At 47.9% G+C, this 6,960-nt stretch overlaps 1 pseudogene; it reads right to left on the reverse strand.

The window, feature by feature from the left end:
- Positions 1–257: 257 nt before the first annotated feature.
- On the reverse strand, positions 258–1,193 carry LOC142073386 (olfactory receptor 51G2-like; annotated as a pseudogene).
- Between the last annotated feature and the right edge of the window lie 5,767 nt (positions 1,194–6,960).

The following is a 6,960-nucleotide window of genomic DNA, read 5'->3' on the forward strand; positions in this document are numbered from 1 at the left end:
TCCACGAACTCATTCAATTTTTAAATGCTGCTGCCTGCCTTGGTTTCCTTCCACCAGTGCATTGCCTTCCCTCAACAGTGTTTGGGGACAGCCCATCACCCATTGCTCCAGGTCTTAGACACCACCTGAACCACTCTCTACTGAGTGGAGATCAGTAGCTCATGTCCTCTCAGATGTAAGTGTCCAGGATGGAATAGGTGGCCCGTATATTTCATGCCCATATCAGCAGCACAGGATCCAGGTAAAGAACTGACTCTTTATTTGACGAATACCCTGATTATCCTCACACGAAGGTGTTTGCCTTTCACACTGTACACAATTGGATTCATCAGGGGTGGGACAAGCAGGTAGACATAGCCCAGGAGAATCTGAAGCAAGTGAGAAGAGCTGTTCCCAAATCTGTGTATCACAGACAAGCCAATTTCTGGTGTGAAGAAGAGCAAGACAGCGCAGAGGTGGGATATGCAGGTCTTCAGGGCCCTGAGGCTCTCCATGTGGGACGCGACGCTCAGCACTGTTTTGATGATCATCACATTAGAGAGAAAGATGAGGAACAAATCCAACCCAACTATTAAGAGCTTAACAGACAATCCATAGATGCTGTTGACTGTGATGTCTGAACAAGCCATCTTCATGACCTCCTAGTGCAGGCAGTAGGAATGGGAGAGGATATTGGCTCGACAATATCGGAACCGTTTAAGGAGAAAGGGGACTGGGAATACTAGGACCACCCCTCTTAGCACAAACACCAGTCCCAGTTTGGCTATTCTTGGTGGAGTTAAGATGGAAGCGTATCTCAGTGGATTGCAGATTGCAACAAAACGGTCAAAGGCCATCAACAAGAGCATGGAGGATTCAGTTAATGAAAGTGAGTGGATGAAGAAGACCTGGGCAAAACAGGAATCCAGGCTAATCTCCCTAGAGTTAAACAAGTATATGCCCAGTATCGTTGGCATGGTGGATAACGATAAACCAAGGTCTGTGACAGCCAACATGGAAAGGAAAATGTACATGGGCTCATGGAGGCTTGGATCTGTTTTTATAATGAACAGAATGACTGAATTTCCTAATATCAAAATAACATACATGAAACAGAAGGGGATAGAGATCCAGAGATAGATGTCTTCCTGCCCAGGTATCCCTGTGAGAAGGAAGACTGCAGAGTTGAATTTGGTGTCATTGAGAGCTGACATAATGTACTGGGCTAGTCCAAGGCGTTTTGAGCTTTCTTTCCTGAAAAGAAAAAGAACAGGAGACTAGATAATATTTAACTAGACATATTTCTGATCTCAGGGGAAGGCTAGAGAATCCCATGAGCTGAAGGAAGATTAGCAAAAATATTGTCTTGGTTCTTCATCACTGATAGGAAGATAGGCATTGCCAGATTGGATCAGACCTGTAGTCCATATAGCTCAATATCCAGTGGTCAGTTCCAGATGCTGTAGAGGACAATCCAAGAAGCTCTGCATTAGGCAACTATGAGATAAACTGCTCTCAGGGAATGTTTCCCCCTGACACCCACTAGTAAGAGACATATTTTTGGTATAAATAAAGAAGGTTTAAAGCCCTTACAGATTCTTTTAAAAACCCCCATTATTGTAATTTAATTTTCTGCTTAGCCATACGAACATCCCATTCCTCTTTGAATCTCTCTGAGTTCTTGGCCCCATTGATATCTTGTGGCTGGGAGTTCCACAGCCTACTTGAGCACTATGTGATTTTACAGTTGTGACTTTACCACACACACAGTTTCTTGCCCTCCATGTCTGAGTGTGCCCCCATTGTATCATGACATGTGTGTAAACACATGGTGATAATGGTAATTGTATTTATCTGTGCTGCATAGAAGCTATTGTGGTAAACCCAGGACAAACAGCTACAAAAGGGGGGTAGTAATTAGTCCCAGGGGATTAAAAGGCACCTCCCTATCCACTGTGGAGAGAGAACCACTGGGCAATAAGGTTCAGCTGGAAAACAGGTTGCTAGGGAACCAATTAGGTTCAGCTGACTCCAACTACTTGGGACCTTTTTAAACCCTCCCCTGGGTGGTCAGAGGGGCAGAGTGAGGGAATGAGAGGAGCAGGGAAGCTGCCAGTAGGCTGTTTGCAGCAAGACACCAGACCTTCCCAGTAGGGAGGCTGCACTCACTCCCCAGAAGGGAAGGAAAACAAGCACAAGGGACTGACTGAGGAGATGAGTAGCAGGACCCTGTGCCACCTATAAGGATTTGCCTTGCCCCAAACCTGAGTCTCCAAGGCTAAAAGGGACTGAGCCTACTGAGGCGAACAAGGTATTTTGCCACACTTGGTGTCAGAAGTGGGATGTGGTGAGTGAATAAGGCTCTGTGGCAAGCCATCTCAGGGCAGGATAAATCACACACACACACAAATGGAGGATGTAGTGAAGGCATTGGTACAGGCCACTGTGGCCCAACAAGAGGCTACCAGGGTGCAGATGGCTGCCCAGCAAGAGTCAGTACGCGTCCAACAGGAGATGAACCAATTACGGATAAATCATGCCACCCAAGATCGAGCCACCCTGACTGAAGTAGTGAACCAGTTAAAAGCCCTGACCATGCCGACGCACGGGCCCCAGGGGATCCGGCCGCTGTGGGTAAGCAACTATTTACGGAAGATGACTACATATGACAATATAGAGGCCTATCTCCTCGCCTTCGAGAGGATGGCACTGTGGGAGGCCTGGCCCCAAGACCAGTGGGCAGGTATCCTGGCTCCATTTCTGTGTGGGGAGCCCCAGAAGGACTATTTCAACATGACCACAGAGACAGCTATGGATTACCCCAGCTGAAGGCAGAAATTCTGGCAAGGTCAGGCGTGAAATCAGCCATACGGGCCCAGCACTTCCATGAGTGGAAATACCAGGACAGCAAACTGCTGAGGTCCCAGCTATTTGATTTAAACCACCTCACCTGGAAGTGGCTCCGCCCCGAGACCCATGGGCCAGAGAAGATAGTGGAAATCCTTGTGTTGGACAGGTACATGAGGGGGTTGCCGCTGGACATACGGGGGTGTCTGGCAAAACAATCCCTCCTTCTATAATGAACTAGTTGCCCTCATAGAGAGACACCTAGCAGCCGAAGACCTTTTGCAGACCACCAGGGAAGGAAGGCACCAGAATCAGAGGCAAGTCTCTGCACAGAGGTCCCAGTTTGCCCTAGCACCAGGGAGGAAGGAGGCTGAAGAGCAGCCAGAGGTCCCGGAGAGACTTGAGGACTGGGGGGAGAAATGCTCAGGGGATAAAGCCCAGTTCCCCAAAAAACCAGGGGCTGCCCCGATCAGGGTACTGATGTTATGCATGTGACAAATTGGGGCATATTGCTGCCCAATGCCTAAATCTAGAAAAGCCCATGCAGTGTGAACTGGGAGATATAGGGGGACCATGTGATCTAATAAGTCTAGTAGGGGATGCAGTGGTCCCTCATAGATACACTAGACCCGTTAAGATGAATGGTATAGAGACCACTGCATTAGTAGACTTGGGAAGTGCAATCACTCTGGTCTCGGGAAAGCTGGTCAGGCAGGACCAACTATCCCGGGCCAAACACTCAGGAATATCCTGTGTGCATGGGGATGTCAGTTACTACCCGACCATCCCTGTAAAAATAGAAGTTCTCGGAAACCCCACTAAGGTGACGGTGGAAGTAGTTCTGAAACTCCCCAACCCAGTCCTTATTGGACAGGACTTCCCGGGATTTGATAGCCTACTCCCTGGGGAGTAGGTGGACGAAAATAATGAACCCAGGACCCAGGGGGTGGCCCAGATAGATAACACCCCCCCCCGGCCTTCCACGAATTTGGCCAGGATTTGTTCTCCCCGCTGAGAAAGCCCCAGAAGCCTCGGAGGGAATGGAGGGCGGATAAAAGGAGGGGAATGAGGATCTTGACCCAGTAGCAGAAATCTACACTTGTAGGGGAAAGATGTGGCTCAACGGACAGTGGGGCAGGGCAGGAGATCAATGACCCAATATCCGGACCTTGTTCCCTGGGAGTTTTCTCCGAGGGGGAGACAGAGGTAGATCCCCCTGAGTTTGGACAAATGGGGACCTCACTCAGGAATTTTGGTCAGGATCAGGCCAATGATCCAATATACAGCAATATTAGTAAAGAAGTAGTTGAGGTAAATGGGGTCCCCGTGGAGGGGAGAGTCAAGGGCCCAGGGCCATATTATGTGATTAAGGGTGGATCTGGCCCACAGCCATCTGTTGGGGCCATCTAGGGGTAGATAAGACCCTTGATTGGATTCTTCAGAGGTTTTTTTTGGTCCGGCATTTATGCAGCTGTCCAGCGATATTGTACCTCCTGTCCAGAATGTCAGTTACATGGTCCTCAACCACACCTAAGGGCCCCTTTGGTATCTATACCAATTATTGAAATCCCATTCGAGCGAATAGCTATGGATCTAGTAGAGCCACTGGAGAAGTCAGCCTGGGGTCATCAGTACATTCTGGTAGTACTAGATTATGCCTCCCGATATCCCAAGGGTGTACCCCTACAGAACACCGTGTCCAAGGCCATAGCCAAAGAATTAGTCTGGATTTTTTTCCAGAGTAGGGATACCTAAAGAGATCCTGATGGATGAAGGGACCCCCTTTGTGTCTAAGTTAATGAAGGACCTATGTACAATGCTCCATATACGGACCCTCAGGATGTCATTCTATCATCCCCAGACTGATGGTCTTGTTGAACGCTTCAATAGAACATTGAAGAACATGCTACGGAAAGTGGTTAGTCACGATGGGAAAGACTGGGACACCCTGCTGCCTTACTTGCTGTTTGCTGTATGGGAGGTTCCCCAAGCTTCCACTAGATTCTCCCCATTCAAACTGGTATATGATTGCCACCCGAGCGGCATATTGGACATGGCCAAAGAGGGCTGGGAAGAACATCCGAACACCGGGATAAACATCGTTGAACATGTATTGTAAGTGAAAGACAGGATAGCCCAGGATAGCCTTGTACGCGAACACCTGGAGAAGGCCCAAGGGGCCCAACGGGCATACTACAATCACCAAGCAATGACCCAGAAGTTCCAGGTGGGAGACCGGGTAATGGTGCTCATACCCATGGCAGAGAGCAAGCTCCAGGCCAGGTGGCAGGGGCCACATGAGATAATAGAAGCCATAGGAGAAGTCGACTATAAGGTCCGACAGCCAGAAGCTGGAGCAGATATACCATATAAACCTGCTGAAAAAACGGCAGGATAGAGAAGCACATGTGGTTGCACTCGGGGCATATCCCTTAAAAGCAATCAGCCAGACCAAGTGGGAATATCCCCGGAGTTGACTCCGGAGCAACCATCTGAAGTGATCAGCCTGATTAAATGCAATCAGGATGTGTTCTCAGAAAAGCCAGGCAGGACTACTGAGGTTCACCATCACATCCTCACAGGGCCGGGAGTGAAAGTGAACGTCAAGCCATACCGGATCCCGGAGGCCAAAAGAGAGGAGATCAGGACAGAGGTCAGGAAAATGCTGGCCTTAGGAGTCATTGAAGAATCTCCTAGCCAATGGTCAAGCCCAGTGATTTTAGTGCCTAAGCCGGATGGCAGCATGAGGTTCTGCAACGACTTCCGAAAGCTGACAGAGGTGTCCCAGTTTGATGCTGTCAAGGTTCCTTCCCACTCTGAACTCTGGGGTACAGATGTGGGGACCTGCATGAAAACCTCCTAAGCGTACTTTTACCAGCTTAGGTTAAAACTTCCCCAAGGTACAAATTAATTTTACCCTATGCCCTTAGATTTCCAATGCCACCACCAAATTTTAACTGGGTTTTCTGGGAAACGTAGTTTGGACACATCTTTCCCCCCAAAATCCACCCAACCCTTGCACCCCACTTCCTGGGGAAGGTTTGGTAAAAATCCTCACCAATTTGCATAGGTGACCACAGACCCAAACCCTTGGATCTGAGAACAATGAAAAAGCATTCAGTTTTCTTACAAGAAGACTTTTAATAGAATTAGAAGTAAACAGAAGTGAAGGAATCACCTCTGTAAAATCAGGATGGTAGATACCTTACAGGGTAATTAGATTCAAAACATAGAGAATCCCTCTAGGCAAAACCTTAAATTACAAAAAAGAAACACAGACAGGAATGGTCATTCTATTCAGCACAGTTCTTTCTCAGCCATTTAAAGAAATCATAATCTAACACATACCTAGCTAGATTACTTACTAAAAGTTCTAAGACTCCATTCCTGTTCTACACCAACATTCCCTCTACACCAACATTCCACACAAAGATGGACTACAAGCCATCAAGAACACTATCCCCGATAATGTCATGGCTAACCTGGTGGCTGAACTTTGTGACTTTGTCCTTACCCATAACTATTTTACATTTGGGGACAATGTATACCTTCAGATCAGCGGCACTGCTATGGGTACCCCCACAGTATGCCAACATTTTTATGGCTGATTTAGAACAACGCTTCCTCAGCTCTCGTCCCCTAACGCCCCTACTCTACTTGTGCTATATTGATGACATCTTCATCATCTGGACCCATGGAAAAGAAGCCCTTGAGGAATTCCACCACGATTTCAACAATTTCCATCCCACCATCAACCTCAGCCTGGTCCAGTTCACAGAAGAGATCCACTTCCTGGACACTACAGTGCTAATAAACGATGGTCACATAAACACCACCCTATACCGGAAACCTACTGACCGCTATTCCTACCTGCATGCCTCCAGCTTTCACCCTGACCACACCACACGATCCATCCTCTACAGCCAAGCTCTGCGATACAACCGCATTTGATCCAACCCCTCAGACAGAGACAAACACCTACAAGATCTCTATCAAGCATTCTTACAACTACAATACCCACCTGCGGAAGTGAAGAAACAGATGGATAGAGCCAGAAGAGTTCCCAGAAGTCACCTACTACAGGACAGGCCTAACAAAGAAAATAACAGAACGTCACTAGCCGTCACCTTCAGC

Source organism: Caretta caretta, chromosome 1 (genome assembly GCF_965140235.1).
Source record: "Caretta caretta isolate rCarCar2 chromosome 1, rCarCar1.hap1, whole genome shotgun sequence".
Lineage (NCBI taxonomy): Eukaryota > Metazoa > Chordata > Testudines > Cheloniidae > Caretta > Caretta caretta.